The sequence below is a fragment of the Chlorocebus sabaeus genome, chromosome 21 (assembly GCF_047675955.1).
Source record: "Chlorocebus sabaeus isolate Y175 chromosome 21, mChlSab1.0.hap1, whole genome shotgun sequence".
Lineage (NCBI taxonomy): Eukaryota > Metazoa > Chordata > Mammalia > Primates > Cercopithecidae > Chlorocebus > Chlorocebus sabaeus.
In genome coordinates this window covers 104,231,384-104,250,811 of record NC_132924.1, presented here as the reverse complement: position 1 = coordinate 104,250,811, position 19,428 = coordinate 104,231,384, and the positions used below count along the sequence as shown (strand labels likewise).

Below are 19,428 nucleotides of genomic sequence, written 5' to 3'. Positions count from 1 at the left end.
GCACTTTGGGAGGCCGAGGCGGGCAGATCACTTGAGGTCAGATCGAGACCATCCTGGCCAACATGGTGAAACCCCATCTCTACTAAATATGCAAAACTTAGCTGGGTGTGGTGGTGGATGCCTGTAATCTCAGCTACTTGGGAGGCTGAGGGAGGAGAATTGCTTGAACCCAGGAGGTGGAGGTTGCAGTGAGCTGAGATAGCACCACTGCATTCCAGCCTGGTGACAGAGCAAGACTCTGTCTCGAAAAAAAAAAAATAAGAAAAAGAAAAAAAAAACATAATAACTATAAATGAAATAGTGGATCTTGTTTGAATTAACCAGAATTAAAGATATTTTGGAGGAGGGGGAAGTGGGGAGCTATTCTTTTTTTTTGAGATGGAGTCTCGCTCTGTCACCAGGCTGGAGTGCAGTGTTGCAATCTCGGCTCACTGCAAGCTCTGCTTCCCGGGTTCAAGCGATTCTCCTGCCTCAGCCTCCTGAGTAGCTGGGACTACAGGCACACACCACCACGCCAAGCTAATTTTTTGTATTTTTAGTAGAAATGGGGTTCCACCATATGGGCCAGGATGGTCTCAATCTCTTGACCTCATGATTTGCCCACCTCAGCCTCCCAAAGTGCTGGGATTACAGGTGTGAGGCACTGTGCCCAGCCGAGTTATTCTTTAAAAAATTTTTTTTAATTTTAGATTCAAGGATTTGTTACATAGGTAAATTGCATTTTGTAGGGGTTTATTGTACAGATCATTTCATCACCCAGATAATACACATAGTACCCAATAGGTAGTTCTTCTGTTATCTCCCTTCTCCCACCCTCCACATTCCAGTAGGTCGTCCTGTCTGCCATTCTCTTTTTTGTGTCTATGTGTACTCACACTTATAAGTGAGAACATAAGGTATTTAGTTTTCTGTTCCTATGTTATTAATAGTTCGCTTAGTACTATGGCCTCTAGCTCCATTCAGATTGCTGCAAAGGACATGATCTTATTTTTTTTTATGGCTGCATAGTATTCCATAGTGTAGATGTACCACATTTTCTTTATTCAGTCTACCATTGATGGGCATTTAGCTTGATTCCATGACCTTGCTATTGTGAATAGTGCTTCAGTGAACATATGCGTGCATGTGTCTTTATGGCAGAATAATTTATATTCCTTTAAGTATACACCCAATAATGGAATTGCTGGGTGGAATGGTACTTCGGTTCTCAGTTCTTTGAGAAATCACCACACTGCTTTCCACCATGGGTGAACTAATTTACATTCCCACTAGCAATGTATAAGTGTTCCCTTTTCTCTACAACCTTACCAGCATGTTATTTTTTGACTTTTTAATAGTAGCCATTCTGACTGCTGTGAGATGGGGTCTCATTGTGGCTTTGATTTGCATTTCTCTAATCATCAGTGAGGCTGAGCATTTTTTCATATGCTTATTGGCTACATGTGGGTCTTCTTTTAAAAAGTGTCTGTTCATTTCCTTTGCCCACTTTTTTATGGGGCTGGCTGTTTTTTGCTTGTTAATTTGTTTAAATTTCTTACAGATTCTTGATATTAGACCTTTGTTGGATGCACAGTTGGCAAACACTTTCTCTCATTCTATAGGTTGTCTACTCGGTTGATAGTTTCTTTTGCTGTGCAGAAGCTATTTAGTTTAATTAGATCCCATTTGTCAATTTTTGTTTTTGTTGCAAAATTGCTTTTGGCATCTTTGTCACAAAATTTTTGCCAGGGCCTATGTCCAAAATGGTATTTACTAGGTTATCTTCCAGGATTTGTATAGTTTTATGTTTTACATTTAAATCTCTAATCCATCTTGTGTTGATTTTTATATATGGTATAAAGAAGGAGTCCAGCTTCAGTCTTCTGCATAAGGCTAGCCAGCTATCCCAGCACCATTTATTGAACAGGGAATCCTTTTCCGGTTGCTTGTTGTTGTTGACTTTGTCAAACATCAGATGGTTGTAGATGTGCAGCTTTCTAGGCTCTCTATTCTGTTCCATTGGTCTATGTGTCTGTTTTTGTACCAGTACCATGCTGTTTTGGTGACTGTAGCCCTCTCGATTCTGTTCCATTGGTCTATGTGTCTGTTTTTGTACCAGTACCATGCTGTTTTGGTGACTGTAGCCCTCTCGATTCTGTTCCATTGGTCTATGTGTCTGTTTTTGTACCAGTACCATGCTGTTTTGGTGACTGTAGCCCTCTCTATTCTGTTCCATTGGTCTATGTGTCTGTTTTTGTACCAGTACCATGCTGTTTTGGTGACTGTAGCCCTCTCGATTCTGTTCCACTCATCCATGTGTCTGTTTTTGTATCAGTACCATGTTGTTTTGGTTACAGGTAATGTGATGCCTCCAGCTTTGTTCTTTTTGCATAGGATTGCCCTGGCTAGTCAAGCTCTTTAGTGGTTCCATATGCATTTTAGAAGCTTTTTCTAATTCTGTGAAGAAGGATAGGAATAGCATTGAATCTGTAAATTGCTCTGGGCAGTGTGGCCATTTTAATGGTATCGATTTTTTCTATCCATGAGCATGGAATGTTTTTCCATTTGTTTGTGTTATCTCTGATTTCTTTGATCAGTGTTTTATAATTCTCATTGTAGTCGTCTCCCTGGCTAGCTGTATTCCTAGGTATTTTATTCTTTCTGTGGCTATTGTGAATGGGATTGCATTTTTTTTTTTTTTTTTTTTCCTGAGACGGAGACTTGCTCTGTCGCCCAGGCTGGAGTGCAGTGGCGCAATCTCGGCTCACTGCAAGCTCCGCCTCCCGGGTTTACGCCATTTTCCTGCCTCAGCCTCCCAAGTAGCTGGGACTACACGTGCCCGCCACCTCGCCTGGCTAATTTTTTGTATTTTTTTAGTAGAGACGGGGTTTCACCGTATTAGCCAGGATGGTCTCGATCTCCTTACCTCGTGATCCGTCCACCTCGGCCTCCCAAAGTGCTAGGATTACAGGCGTGAGCCACGTGCCCGGCTGGGATTGCTTTCTTGATTTGGCTCCAGCTTGGATGTTGGAGTATAAAAATGCTGCTGACTTTTCTTTGAGAGGCTGAGGCGGGCGGATTGCTTGAGCTCAGGAGTTTGAGACCAGCCTGGGCAACACAGTGAAACTCCATTTCCACTAAAATACAAAAAAAATTAGGCAGCTATGGCGTGCGCTTGTAGTCCCAGCTACTTGGGAGACTGGGGCAGGAGAATTGCTTGAACTCGGGAGGCGGAGGTTGCAGTGAGCTGAGATCGTGCCACTGCACTCTAGCCTGGGCGACAGAGTGAGATTCTGTCTCTGAAAAAAAAAAAAAAAAAAAGATGCTGCCGATTTTTTTACATTGTTTTGTATCTTGAAACTTTGCTGAGGTTGTTTATCATATCTAGAGATCTAGGACCTTTGGGCAGACACTATGGGGTCTTCTAGGTATAGAATCATATTGTCTGCAAAAAGCAATAGTTTGACTTTCTCTCTTCCTATTTGAATGCCTTTTATTTATTTCTCTTGCCTGACTGCTCTGGCTAGGACTTCCAGGAGTCATTCTTAATGAGTGTAGAGTTTCTGTTTGGAATAATGAAAAAGTTCTGGAAATAGTGGTGATGATTTCACAATATTGTGAATGTACTTAATGCTATCAAATTGTACACAAGAATGATTAAAATGATAAATTTTACATTATATATATACTTTACCACAATAAAAAAACATTTGGGGGACAAAAGGGGGCATTTTTAATGTAGATGAGTATTGATTCTCTTGAGTTATGTGAATCTTATTAAAGCTTGATAATGAAATTGTTTAGCTAACAAAAATATGCTTATGTTTTAGAGGTGAATGTTAAAGTATTTAGGGGTGATATATTAATATATGCATACATATCTACAGATATGTATACACATACTATTTTACCTCAGAAAAAGGACAAGAAAAAGGAAAGATGAAGAATATATGGCAAACTTTTAGCAATTGTTTGATCTAGGAGACAGATACTGGGTATCCATTATACTATTCTATTCTGTCTCCTTTTCTGAGTACACTGGGCTTATGCAAGAAAGAGGGAACTATGAACAAATCCCTCTGTACAATCTAGCCTGTGAATAGAATTCTTAACTGGCCACATGAGTTTCCCAGAGGTGATGCACTGTGGAAGGCCAGACTTTCTAACAGTAAGAAGAGGGGTGCACAGGATGAGTGGTCATAGCCATGTAAATCTGATGAAGGCATTACATATATGTATTTTTTTAAAAATCCAAAAAGAAAGTTCAAAAGAGTGGAGAAGAAGTTTCAACCCAAAGCCAGAGTGCAGGCAGTCTGTACAGAGAACCATTGCATCCAGCTAGAACTGGCTCCCCTGTTACCCTCATATCCTCCCTTGAGGTTTAAGCTGCTTAATCACACTAAAAGGCCAGACCTTTGCATTTCTGGGAGATAAAAAGAGGGAAAAGGGACTATTGTCATCAAAGGCACCCTGTAAATCATTTCCCTTTTCACAAATCAATACAACAGAAAGCAGGTCACTAGGTTGTATCTCCTCTAGATGGTTATGAAATTCATCTCCATCCTTACTCTTTCATGAATAGATATTTAGTATATTCTGACTGGAAGTGAGCTCATAAAAGAAGGGAAGAAGAGGGAAAATATAACCACACAAGGCACTAATAAAGAAAAAGCTCTGGGAATGTAAATGGATGGCTTCCCCTACCCAAAATATCTGATAACAGCTGCAAAGCACTTCATTTTTACCAACAATTGTAACCTTGCTTTAAAACATAAATTGCTTTAATAATTCTGCAGTTTCTTTCCTGGGTTAAAGTCTTACTTGGAAATATTGAAATGCACAGTGTCCTACTTTCCTCTAATGGGTCTTTGATTTGCAAGGAACTGTAAAGCATTCTTATTCACCGAGGCATTCTACTCAGGTTTGGTTTGACCCTATCTTTTCCACTACTTCCATCTCTGTGTCTCCGTCAGGAATCTTCCTCCAGCAACAAAGCATCTCAGGAGAGAAACATCTACTCTTTTCTCTACCCACTCTTTCCAGTTCTGCAAGAGAAGACAATAAATACTATCTGATTGCAGGCAAAGGGCCAGGTTTACAGTGAGTACAGTCACTGAATGTTAAAAGATTACACACGTGGAACTTTCTCTGTGGTGGTGTCCTCTCGAAAAAAAAAAGGAGCTTTTTTTTTTTTTTTTTTTTTTTTTAATTTTTTTTTTGAGACAGAGTCTCACTCTGTCACCCAGGCTGGAGTGCAGCAGCATGATCATGGCTCACTGCAGCCTTGACCTCCTATGCTCAAGCAATCCTCCTGCCTCAGCCTCCTAAGTAGCTGGGACTACAGGCACACACCACCACGTCCAGCTAATTTTAAAATGTTTTTGTAGATATGGGGTCTCACTATGTTGTCCAGGCTGGTCTCAAACTCCTGCACTCAAGTGATCCTCCCACCTTGGCCTCCCAAAGTGTTGGGATTACAGGCATAAGCCACCACACCTGGTCTCTGCTTTTTTGATGCTGAAACAACAAACTGAGCATCCATGACTTTTCCCCATGTGGGAGAAAGGAGATCGCCTCTCCTCCCCTCCCTTGCCCTTCTCTCCCTTCCCCTTCCCTCCCTTCTCCTTTCCTTACTCCTTTTAGTTAGCCTCAGTGTTAAGAGGACATTTCTCTGAGATGGGATAAAGTTTAGCCATTTGGTTCTCATTTGTTCTCCCAAATGTACTTGGTTGCTCTCCTATCCTCGCACCCTGTGAAGTGTGATAAAATTGCAAGATTCGGGTTTGGGGACCTAGGGCAAAGAAAAATACCCCATAAATCTTCATTCTTGGTTGTGAGGTCTAGGCCAGCTTACCAGACAGCTCACATTTCCGTTTTAGGCACAACTTAAGTTTAGGCTTCCCATAAGTTTTGGTATGTTTTGCTTTCATTTTCATTTATTTTAAAGTATTTTGTAATTTCTTCTTCGACCTATTGTTTATTTAGGAATGTGTCGTTTAATTTCTGCACGTGTTAATTTATCACACATGTCTTACTGATTCTGATTTTAGGTCACTGTGGTCAGAAGTCATGCTTTATATAATTTCAAATCGTTTAAATGTATTAAGGCATGTTCTATAATCTAGAATAAGTATATCCTAGACAACAGTCCATATTCATTTGAGAAGAGTATTGACTGTGCTGTTGTTGGTTGGAGCATTTTGTAGACACTTGTTAAATCTTGCTAGTCTACAGTGTTGTTACAAGCCCAGCAATACATTGTTATAATTATTACTTAATATGATTTTATGTGTTTTAAAGATGAGGAGAAAATAAAGCAAGTATATATGTATACAGCTTGTATAAAGGTTATACTAACCTTTTATTTTAATTGTATTTTTTATTTTAGATTCATGGGATACATGCACAGGTTTGTTACGTGGATATATTGTGTGATGCTGAGGTTTGAGCTTCAAATGATTCCATCACCCAAGGAGTGAACATAGTACCTGATAGGTAGTTTTTCAACCCTTTTTAGCCCCCCTCCTTCCCTCCCTCCACCCTTTTGGAGTCCCTGTGTCTATTATTTCCATATTTGTGTCTAGTGGTTAGCTCCTACTTATAAATGAGAACATGCAGCATTTGGTTTTCTGTTTCTGTATTAATTCACTTAGGATAATGGGCTCCAGCAGCACCCAAGTTGCTGCAAAGGACATGATTTCATTCTTTTTTCATAGCTGTACCAACTTTCTTATTTATAATTTCTGGTTCTCTTTGTTTGTTCCTGTGCAATCAAGTTACCATCTCATGTCATTTCTTACTCTAATGTAGCTTTGCTCCCACCCACCTCATTATGCTGTCATTGCCAAATATTTTTTATACAGCTGCTTTTAAAATTTAAAAGAAAAAATGAGAAAGAAGATGCATATATAGTGTCTTTTAAAATTATGTCATTACATTTACTAGTCCTTTTTGTTCTTCCATGTGGGTTTGAATTACTGACTGGGGTCACTTGAATTCCACCTGAAGAACCTGTTTCTTGCAAAGTCAGTAATCTAGCAATAAATTATCTCAGATTTTGTTTATCTTGGAATGCCTTTCTTTCACCTGTGGTTTTGAAAGATGGTTTTTCTGGTATAAAACTAGTAGACAGGCTGGGAATGGTGGCTCACACCTGTAATCCCAGCACTTTGGGAGGCCAAGGTGGGTGGATCACCTGAGGTCAGGAGTTTGAGACCAGCCTGGGCAACATGGTGAAACCCTGTCTCTACTAAAAATACAAAAATTAGCTGGGTGTGGTGGTACAAGCCTGTAGTCCCAGCTACTTGGGAGACTGAGGCAGGAGAATCACTTGAACTCAGGAGGTGAAGGTTGCAGTGAGCTAAGATCATGTCACTGCACTCTAGCCTGGGCAACAAAGCGAGACTCTATCTCCAAAATAAATAAATAAATAAATAAGCAAACAAATAAATAAATAGGTTGGGCACTGTGGCTCACACCTGTAATCCCAGCACTTTGGGAGGCCGAGGTGGGTGGATCACCTGAGGTCAGGAGTTCAAGACCAGCCTGGCCAACACGGTGAAACCCCGTCTCTACTAAAAATACAAAAATTAGCTGGGTGTGGTGGTGCACACCTGTAAAATCCCAGATGCTCAGGAGACTGAGGCAGGAGAATTACTTGAACCTGGGAGGCAGAGGTTGCAGTGAGCTGAGATCACGTCACTGCACTCCAGCCTAGGCAACAGAGCGAGACTCCATTAAATAAATAGACAGACAGACAAACAGATAGATAGACAACAACTAGTTACCAGGCTTTAAAAATTTTCCTTTCAGCATTTTGAATATTCCATCCCACTGCCTTCTGGCATCCATTATTCCTGGGGAAAAGTCAGATGTTAATCTTATTTGAATTTCCTTACACATTATGAGTTTTTTTGTGTTTGTTTTTGTGTTTTTTTCCTTGCTGCTTTTAAGATTTTCTCTTTATCTGTCTCTTTCAACATTTTTACTCTGATGTGTCTGGGTATGGTTCTCTGTGTTTATTGTACTTGGAGTTGGTCGAACTTCTTGGATGTGAAGATAATGGATTTCATCAAATTTTAGAAGCTGTTTGGGCACAGTGTTTTGCACCTATAATCCCAGCACTTTGGGAGGCTGAGGCAGGAGGGTTGCTTGAGGACAGGAATTTGAGACCACTTGGGAAACATAGTGAGACCCTGTCTCTAAAATAATTTTTTTTAAAAATTGTCCTGGGAAACATAGACCCTGTCTCTACAAAAAAAAAAAAAAAAAAAAAAAAAAATTTAATTAGCCAGGTATGATGGCACATGCCTGTGCTCCCAGCTGCTCTGGAGGCTGAGGAAGGAGGATCTCTTGAGCCCACGAAGTTAAGGCTGCAGTGAGCTGTGATTGTGCCACTGCACTCCAGCCTGGGCAACAGAGTGAGAACTTCTTTCTAAAAAAAAAAAAAAAATTCAGCCATTGTTTCTTCAAAAATTTTTTCTGCTCCTCTTTCTCCTCCTCTTCTTCTGGTAACCCCATTATGCAGATGTTGATGTGTTTAATGGTATTTCACATTCCTCTGAGGCACTGTTCATATTTCTTCGTTCTTTTTTCTCTTTTCTTGAGATTAAATAATCTCTATCTTCAAATTTGCTGATTCTTTTGTATGCCAGTTCAAATCTACTGTTGGGCCCCCCTAATTAATTTTTCTTTTTAGTTTTGCACTTTTTAATTCCAGAATTTCCATTAGGTTCTTTTTAAAAATATATATGTATTTGTTTATTGATTATCTCTATCTAATGAGGCATTGTCATCATCCCTTCCTTTACTTCTTTAAGCATGGTTTCCTTTAATTCTTTGAACATATAATAACTGCTTTAAATTCATTGTCTGCTAAGTCTGATATATGAGCCTTCAAGTAGTCTGTTGATTACTTTTCCCCCTCCTGTATGAATCACATCACATTTCCTGTTTCTGTGAATGTCTCATATTTTTGTCATTGTTGAAAACTGGATACTTTATATAATATAGCAACTCTGAATACTGATACTTCCAACCCAGGACTTATTGTTGTTGTTTATTTCTTTAGTGACTTGGCTCATTTATTTTAGTGAAGTCTATTTTCCTGCAGTGTGAAATCTCCAATGTCACTCCTCAAAAGGTACAGGGTTGGTCATATGCATAGCCCCCTTGGGATGGCAATCATTTTAGCAAAGCTCTCTTTGATTGTCTCTTTCCCTGCTCTCTCTCTCTGTTAAGTTCTCTGCCTATGTTGGCATAAGCCCTAGGTGTTAGGTTCCTCTAGTTGCTGGTCATTCTATTGTTTTCAACAATGCCCTAGGGTATAAATTGTTCCACATTATGTTCCAATTAAATTTAAGCATCTTTGCTGGGGTAGTTTTTGAGGTCAGTCCTTGAGGTTTGTTCTGACCTCAGGATGGCTCTTCTTAGCTGTCTCTTTCTCTGGTTCTCCCTGGTAAACCAGCCTACAGTTTAGCTTGTTGCACACATTGAGCTACCAGCTTCTTCTTACTTGCTTTTCATTAAATTCTCCATTGTTTACAAGAACTCTCTGTAGCTTGAACTTCTTCATGCTTTGTTCTAAATAAAGCCAGTCCCTTTTGGAAGAGCTTCAGGCCTCTCTGTTCTCATCACCTGCCTCTTCTCTTGGACAGAATCTCTGAGACTCTGCTTTGGAACTGTGGCAGGGACAGTGACCCACTTCTCTTGGAGTGATAATTCTGTTTCATAAGCAGGGTACTGGGTGGGGGCAGTGGTCTCTGGTCTTCTGGACTTGTATCTCCCTTTGTGGAACCTCTGCCCTGAAAAAAAGCTGGAATGAGGACAATTGGAGCCCCAGTTTTATCAACCTACTGTATCTGGGGGAGAGCTTCTGCCCTATAGGTAGGGGCTCGTTGGAGGAATGGAATCACCCACCTCTTGGCTGCACTTGCCTGGAACTTAACATCTGCAGCATGGAGCTGGGAGGATGAGAAATGCTGGTGGCCTGTCCCTCCCCAGGGAGATAATATAGTCCTTGACTGGTATCTGGGAGGAGAGGGAGCTCTGTTCTTCCAACACCCCCTCAGACTGGAGCTTCCATCACGCTGACCTAGTCGGGGTTGAGCAGGGAGGGAAGGAACAGTTTTTGGTTCAGAGGCCACGGAGTCCTAACTGTTCTTACCAGGATTTAGTAGATTTTCCTGAACAAATATTTCTTCATTTGTTGTATGCCCTTAGGACAATTTCCAGAGACATCAAATGGTTGTCTTAAAAATAATTTTCACCAGTTATGGTTGTTTCATTGGGACTGGGTCTGTAGAGTTCCTCATACTACCATCCTGGAAATCATCTCCTAATAGGATCTTGATAACACTAAACTTTTTCTCGACTGCTAACATTTGTCTGAGCTCCTATCCAAGGTTTGGATTCTGATGAAAAATCAGTGTAATATGAACACTAAATTAAAGATGAATTTGGAGATAAAGGTGTTAATAGATTACCCTCTGTCCAAATAAAATCTTTGTAAGAGGTTCTAAGAACCATCCCCCTTGTGCATGCTAAGAACAGAGCACCACAGACACTAATCAAAATAAAACACTTGACCAGGAATTGGGAGACAAAACTTGATACTTAGCTCTTTCTCTGGTTTTCTTGGTGACGCTAACTAAAACAGTCAACCTTTTCTGAGCCCCAGTTCCCAGGAACAGTATATTGTGTTAAAATTTCATCTTGCCTGGGTTCGGTGGCTATAATCCCAGTACTTTGGGAGGCCAGGTGGATGGATCACGAGATCAGGAGATCGAGACCATCCTGGCTAACATGGTGGAACCCTGTCTCTACTAAAAATACAAAAAATTAGCCAGGTGTGGTGGCAGGTGCCTCTAACCCTAGCTACTCGGGAGGCTGAGGCAGAAGAATCACTTGAACCCAGGAAGCAGAGGTTGCAGTCAGCCAAGATTGTGCCATTGCACTCCAGCCTGGGTGACGGAGCAAGACTCTGTCTCAAAAAAAAAAAAAAAAAAAAAAAAAATGGAAAAGAAAAAGTCGTTTCACTATGATCCCCAAAACAAGGCATGTGGTTTACATTGTGTTTATAGTGGAGCCATTTTCATTAAATCAAGTCCATTGTTTTTCCCCCTGCTGTTCTTCGTGGTGGACACCATGCATCTGTGAGGTATCTTTCTGGGCTTGGGGGCTATTGCTGCTTTGAGTTTGTGAACTCCAGACTGAGCCTTGGCCTATATATAATTTGTGAAAGAAAGGGGAATAGGACATTTGGGATTTCAGGTTCTGATCTTCTGGTCATGGTCTACCATTTTAAACCAGAATTATGACTCATCTTCCTCAGGCACTGTTGTTTTTGGTTGCCTAAAATGAAGTTGGGGCTGGGAGTGGTGACTCATGCCTGTAGTCCCAGCACTTTGAGAGGCTGAGATGGGTGGATTGCTTGAGCCCAGGAGTTCAAGACCAACGTGGGCAACATGGCAAAACATCTCTACAAACTTCTCTACAAAAAATACAAAAATTTCTTGGGCATGGTGGCACGTGCTTGTAGTCCCAGCTACTTGGGAGGCTAAGGTGGGAAGATGGCTTGAGCCCAGGAGGACAAGGCTGCAGTGAGCCTTGTTCACACCATTGTACTCCAATCTGGGCAAGAGAGCAAGACCTTGTCTCAAAAAAAAAAAAGTTGCTTCCTAGACAATTCACTTTATAATTATGCCCAACTAACTGGAGCAAAGTTTGCCTCCAGCACGATCTTTATGAGGGCCTATGGCCCTGACTTCATTTTTACTGACCTTAATAAGCACTGCCATCAGCCATTTGAATACCTTGGAGATAGAGGTCAACAAGTCCCAACAGTCATTACAATGGTTAAAGTCAGTCACTTCCCACAGACTAGGTCTAATAAGCTCATGTATAAGACGAGGACTTTGGCCAAAAACCCCTAGGTGTGAATTGAGACCAACTGACCAAAGCCAACCCAGTTTTCTTATGTGCAGCAACCAAAACATCACCCTGTCCGGCACACAGTGCTGCTGCAGCACAATAAGGTTGTTTAATATCTTCGGTGCTCAAAGGGGATTTATTGCTTAATGATTATAGAGTTTTTGTTTTGGAAGATGGTAAAGTTTTGGAAATAGATAATGGTGATGGTGGTTACACAAGATTGTGAATACTTGATGCCACTGAATTATACACTTTAAGAGGGTCAAAACAGTACACACACACACACACACACACACACACACACACACACACATATTTGGGGCCCCAATGAGGCTTGCTCTCTGTCCAGAACAGTCTTCAAATTGCTTAATAACAACATCTGATCTGAGGTTTCACCAGCATCTGAATTTTCTGAAGAGCTCTGCAGGTTTTCAGTGTATTACTGCTATTAGCATGGCAAACGTAAAAAAAAAAAAAATAGCTTCTCATATCTATACCTGTTTCTCCAGAAACCTGTTTCTTTACTCACACTTGGGAGTGATATGCAACAACTTGGAGTCCAGGGATATAGAAGGACTTACAATGGTGTATGTACATTTGGAGTTAGCCTGAGTCGACATCTACTTCCCTGTGCCCTCGTTAAGTGGTACCTAAAATAACTAGCAGGATCATTAAGTGGCTTACCCCAATCCTTCTCAATTGTTAGACTTAATCTAGAATTATGACGATATAACCCCCAATTAACTGCAAATCGTTTTGAATATCCTTTTCTGATTGACTATGTCTTTTTCCTGTTTATCTGTTAGCCCGCCACAGCCTTGTGACCCAAGGCTCTGGAATGGATCAGCTCTCCTACTCACTCCCTCTGCGTACACCACATCTCCATGGAAACAGCTTGTCAGGTCCTGCTTGGCTGCAGGTACTAGAGACCTCTCATCTGCAGCCTCGGTCCTGCAAGATTCAGTCTTAACAAGCCAGCCCGTGTGTTAGGAGCCTCTTCCTCTCCAGCTAGTGGGATCTGGGATTGTCACCAAGCCTCCCTTGGGGGACACCTGGGGAGTCCTCAGCTCCACGGAGTTGCCTTGACCTGCCTCCACTAATATTCAGGCTGATGGAAGGGTCTCTTCCCTGGGTTCCTACTTCAGCCTGCACTCACCGTCTCCTTCCAGCAAGCCTTCTCCTCCCATCATCTCCCCCACCCACCAAAGCTGAAGCCCCTCTGAGCTCTTCAGGCCCCACCTGTGGCTGACCGCCACACTCAGTTGGGGCAGCTCCTTTATATCACTCACAGTCTTCTTTTTCTGCTTCCCTGTGGTCTCTGCTACAGGCTGGACCCACATTATTTCCTTCTTCAATTAGTGCATGATTCTACAAAGTGGTCCTCGTAGTTCACGCTTGCTTTCTTTGCACCCAATCTTCGCATTAAACCACTGAGAAAACGTCCTCAAAAGGCAGACCTGCCCCTGTCCTTCCCCGACAGAAAGTCAGTTAGTGGTTCCTGACCCCTCCAGATAGAATTCTGACCTGCCAGCATGACAGGTAAGCGGACACTTACAATCTGAGCCATGCTCCCCTCTCCAGCAGCATCTCCTGCCCCTTCCCCTGCATATTGTGACCTCAGCCACAACAACCCCCTTTGCATCCCCAAGGAGCTACGTGTTCTCTCTAGTCTCTGTGGCTGGGCACTGCTGCCACTCTACCTGGAGGGCCTTTTCTCCTCCCTTTCTGTATAAACCTTCCATGCATTCTCGGGGGAGTGCTCCTGACTCTCCAATTTGGGGTAAGTGCTCGTCTGAATTCTCCTAATGCTTCCGGTGCATGTCCCCTTTCTGCTTCTCTGCTAAACTGTCAATTCCTTGAGAACGAGGAATATACCAGCCTCCAACTCAGTGCCTAGCAAGGTCTAATGTCTGTTGTATAAGCCAAAGAATGAAGAATGAGCCTCTGGAATAAACATGTCTCCACACAGTGATTATAAGTACATCCTTTACCAGAGACTTCTTTTGTTGGGTGCCAATCATCCTCCAGATTGCACCAGCTGTGAGTGTGACACTGCCAAGGCATTGCAACTTAGACTGCTGGCCTCCATCCTGGGGGGCACTTCTACAAATGGGTCAGTTGCCCCAGCTCAGCTCTGGCTATCCCTGGCTGCCTCAATTTTGTTAGTCACCGGGGAGATCCTTAATGACCTCATGTCTGAACCCATGTGGCCTCTATCAGCAGCTGGAGAGCCATTCCTAAGAGCTGAGATAGTGAGTCAGCCCTCATCTCACTGCCCAGGGAAGATTCCTTTCTCACTGGTTGCATAACTTCACTCGGGCTATGTTTTCCTTAGTGGAGTCCAAGATTTGGAATCATTGTAAGAGGAGAAAAAGGCAGGTAATCTCAGGAATGGATAAGACCAGTTATGTTTCTCCAGGAGAGGGTTTATTGGGGTGGGAGAAGGTGAGGAAAGTGGTAAGTGACCAGTGTTCGTAGATAAGTAAGTCAATCAAAGGAAGACTTGAATGTATATGGATTCTTGTTCCCAGAGAATGTAATAAATTATCTGGGAAAGAAGCCAGGACAAGAGAGACCTCTCAGCAGAGGCAGGTACCCACCCACGTGGGTACATAGTGTGGTATTAAACAGCCTTCAGCCTTCATCCCTCTTCCATACACTTTTTCTGAAATCACCAACACAACTCTTCTCCAGAAATGAGAAACCAACCAACTTTTCACTGTGAACCTGGATGAGATGAGAAAAAAAAAAAAATGGATTTTGGAAAAAAAATGGAGAGAAAAAAATGGATTTTGCTTCAGATTGAGTTTACACAGACAGGGAGGAAAGAGGACTCTAGGTAGAGGACGGAGCAACACAAAGGCACAATCTCACTTCCACCCCCTTTGCAGTAAGTAAGCAAAAGATCCATTAAATGAGAAAATGTATGTGAAAGCACTTAGCACAGTGCGTGGCAAATGGATGAGAGTCAATAATATTGACTTTTTTGTTGTTGCATCTATGCTCAGTATAAGAACCCATGAGGCAGATTCGTTTGTGGAAAGAACAACCTGGGTGCCAGCAGAGATAGAGGGTAACCATCTCTACCTGGCTAAGAGTTACATTGTTGCCAATAGAGACTCTTTCCTTTGACTCTATTAAAAACAAACACCAATAAGAGGCAAAACACTTATTTGCAAATGCAACAACACATTTGCTGAAGACAAAAATGTCTTCAACATTTCTATTTTACTATTAGTAGCTGATTATATTCTTTTTTTTTCCCCTCACATCTGTAATCCCAGCACTTTGGGAGGCCGAGGCAGGCAGATCACTTGAGCCCAGGAGTCTGAGACTAGCCTGGACAAAATAGGGAAGCTTCATCTCTACAAAATAAAACAAAAATAAATAAATAAATAAAAGTAATTAGCTGAGTGTGGTGGCACATGCCAGTAGTCTCAGCTTCTTGGGAAGCTGAGCTGGGAGGATTGCTTGAACCCGAGAGTTCAAGGCTGCAGTGAGCCATGATAGTGCCACTGCACTCCAGCCTGGGTGACAGAGTGAGACCCTGTCTCAAACACACACACACAAACAAAACAAAACAAAAAAGGCAGTAGCGGAGAGAAGTTAAAGGCATTAAACATCATAAATGGGGGAAATGTACAAATCCATTTCTTAAAGCTAAGACAAAAACCTGTCAGTTCAAATGGGAATACTACTAGTCTAATAACTTCTACTATAGAAATAAATAATTTTAACAGCTGTAAGGTTCTAACAGAGATGAGACAGCAAATGTGGAAACCAAGGAACAACCTAGTCATTTGCCTTGTACTGGGGCAGTTTTGATTGGACATTTAGGAGTGGTGGAAGATGGTATCTGTCGACAACCTAGAAGATATGATTGTATTTTAGGAGGCAAAGGGAAACAGAATCACAAGCACCTTCACACATATAAAGCTCTCAGTAAGCTGGGCGCAGTGGCCCACGCCTGTAATCCCAGCACTTTGGAAGGCCGAGGTGGGCAGATCACGAGGTCAGGAGTTCGAGATCAACCTGACCAACATGGTGAAACCCCATCTCTACTAAAAATACAAAAATTAGCCAGGCGTGGTGGTGCACACACCTACAATCCTAGCTACTCAAGAGCCTGAGGCAGGAGAATCACTTCAACCTGGAAAGCGGAGGTTGTAGTGAGTTGAGATGGCACCATTGTACTCCAGCCAGGGCGACAGAGCAAGACTCCATCTCAAAAAAAAAAAAAAAAAAAAGAAAGAAAAAAAGAAAAAGAAAAGCTCTCAGTAGGCAGCTTCCAACTCTGCTTCATGTGTCTTAACACAATGAGAAGTTACAACTCAGAGTACTTGGAAGTGCTCAATAGTGTTTGTTTAATCAAAACAAACTAAAAACAGAACGAAACAAAACTTGGAGTTGTCAACACCAGTTTGCCGTGTCCCACACTAGGTTTAAAAAAGTGATCAGATTAATACAGGCTCTGAAAACAAGCTAACTATGCCCTACATCTGTACAGCACTACCACACACACACTTTCTTTCCACTCTCAACAGTGCCCTGAGATAAGTCATCTTTACCCTCTCCATCTGCAGGTACAGAAAGAAACCACATCACAAGAAGCAAAGCGACTTGCTCAGATTAGCAAGATAGCCCTAGACTCTAAGATCCAAATTTAATAGATAAAGTTAAAAGTCTAAAAACAGTCAAGCACAGTGGCTCACACCTGTAATCCCAGCACTTTGGGAGGCTGAGGCATGTAGATCACTTGAGGCCAGGAGTCCAGCCTGGGCAACATGGCAAAATCCCGTCTCTACAAAAAATTAGTCCAAAAAAAAAAAAAAAAAAAAAAAAAAAAAGACTAAAATCACTTTATTGGAGGAAAGGGGATTTTGCTTAATATTGTAATAAAGAGCTGTTACAGCTCAATAATTAAAAGGCCAAGACTCCAATAGAAAAATCAGCAAAGGACATGAACAAACAAGTCATAAAAGGAGATCTCTGTAGCAATCAAAGGAATACTTTATTGTTAAACAGAATCTGCCTAAAATGTGGGTTTAGAGCTCTCTTGTAAGATGGCCCAGACTAGACTTCATAGTCCAGGGTGAAGTTTTATGGGCCCTTTTTCTTGTCTTAATCCCAAACCCGAATCTTCTCATTTTAACACCCCTGGCTGGGGGTGAAGACACAAGAAAGTCAAGCGCACTTGGAAGAATTGGTCGGCATTCCCCGGGCCTTGCAAGCAAACATCAGCAGCTGACGAGGCAGGGTGTAGAGGGCAGCCCCATGGAGCTTATGGCCCCGGATGTTCTCCGGTGACAAGTCAAGCCTCATCTAGCTTTATGCAGAGTGCCTACAGGGTTGCTACTCAAAGCGTGGTCTGTGGGCTGGTGACATGGACATCCCCAAGGAGATTATAGAAATGCAGAATCTTGGGCCCCCTTCCCAGGCTTCCAGAACCAGATCTGCATCTCAGGGGCTTCAGAAGTGCGGTCCTAGGGCACCTGGCTTGGGCTTTGACCATCACAGGTGCACAGCAATCATGCATCTGCCCATTGAACAAAAGGGTGGACAGGATGGTCTCTGGGGTCCCTTTCAAAAGAAATCATGAGACTTAATGAAAACAGTCATTCAGCTGAGTAAACTACAGTCATGCATTGTTTAATGACAGGGATGCATTCTGAGAAATGCATTGTTAGGAGACTTCATCCTTGTGCGAACATCACAGAGTGCACTTACACAAACCTAGATGGGAGAAGCCCACTGCACACCTAGACTACATGGCATAGCCTATTTCTCCTAGGCTACAAACCTGTATGGCATGTTCCTGTACTGAATACTGTAGGCAACTGTAACACAGTAGTATTTGTGTATCAAAGCACATCTAAACATAGAAAAGGTACTGTAAAACGACAGTACAGGGCCGGGCACAGTGGCTCACACCTGTAATCCCAGTACTTTGGGAGGCCGAGGTGGGGGGATCACCTGAGGGTGAATTCCTGAGGGCAGGAGTTCAAGACCAGCCTGGCTAATGTGGTGAAACCCCAACTCTATTAAAAATGCAAAAATTAGCTGGGCATGGTGGTGGGCACCTGCAATCCCAGCTACTCGGGAGGCTGAGGTAGGAGAATTGCTTGAACCTAGGTGACAGAGGTTGCAGTGAGCTGAGATCACGCCACTGCTCTCAGCGTGGGCAACAGAGTGAGACTCTGTCTCAAAAAAAAAAAAAGAAAGAAAAGACAGTATAATAATCTTATGGGATCACCACTGTACATGCAGTCTGTGGCTGACTGAAATGTCGTCATGCAGCACTTGACTGTATCACCATTTTACAAAAGCCTTTCAGTAAGATTAATGAATTAATAACAGTGCTTTGCTTCTGATATTTTTGACCGTGAATTTAGAGTTTCTTATTAGCATCATGTCACTGGACTTTTTTATATGCCCAGGAGGCACCAACAAGGCGTAAAGCCTTTTCTCATTCATCCCTTCTAGTCTACCTCTCACAAAACAGAAAGCATTGGGATGTAAAATCAAATGAGTAGAAACGAGAACAGAGCTACAAAGGCTGGAAGAAAGGGTGCCCCCCTGTAGGGATGTCGCCCTTTTCCCTGCCTTTCCACAGAGAGCAGAGCCCAGAAGCATTCACCTTGTACATTCGGGCATGTGTGCAGAGGAAGGGTGGGTGAAGAGGGAAAGAAAAGACTAGAAAGAGAAAAGAAGGGACCAAGAATCAAGGACCCCTGTGCTGCTATCCTATGAGCCAACACGGGCAGACATGCCAAATCTGGCTGCCAAAGTCCTTTTGAGGCAACTGCATGCGTCATCATCATCAACATCATCATCATCATCATCATCATCATCATTGTAACTCTACTTGCTGTCTGCCAACCTCTTTACTGAGCAGACCATCTTAGGAGCGACCCACCTTCTAGCCTCAAAGCTGTCCATAGACCTTAGGCTGCCAGGAAACCAGTTATAAGCAGGGAGACAAAAGGGATCCAGAGGATGGAGAGGCATTCTGAGTTCCGCTAATGAGTGAGGTGAGTCACGGGCTGACTCAGACGAACAAGAAGCCTGTGAGAGGGGAGGTGGTGGGGGGCAGACTTCAGAGGAGCCCTGCTGAAATGTTCAAATGGGAGCTAGGAGGCCAGGGACATAGTGTTATTTAGAGAACTGCCTGCAGCTCTGGCGTTGGAGGGAGGAGCGGGTCATGAAAACAGAGAAAGAAAATTGCATTTGAAGCCAGAAGCTGAGTTGTGAATCTGTAGCCTTCTCTACTCTGAGAAATGTGCAGCATTCTCTAGTGACACCCACCTGTTCTTTGGCAAATCCCCAAAAACTAACTCAATAGGCATTAACGGTCATCAGGTTCCTGGCGAGTAGAGGGAACTTGGGTACCACTCGATTTTTTAAATCTCAATTAGAGGAATGAGCCTCTTTTGACTTTCTTTAGTATTTTACATTTGGAGAATCTTGTGATCCAACCATATTTTTTGTTTGTTTGTTTTTTTGAGACAGAGTTTTGCT

At 42.4% G+C, this 19,428-nt stretch overlaps 1 protein-coding gene across 2 annotated transcripts in view; it reads right to left on the bottom strand.

Moving 5' to 3' along the window:
- The window catches only part of MKLN1 (muskelin 1), a 376,455-nt gene that overhangs the window by 221,891 nt on the left and 135,136 nt on the right, over positions 1-19,428 (bottom strand). The gene's annotated exons all lie outside the window — the stretch shown is intronic.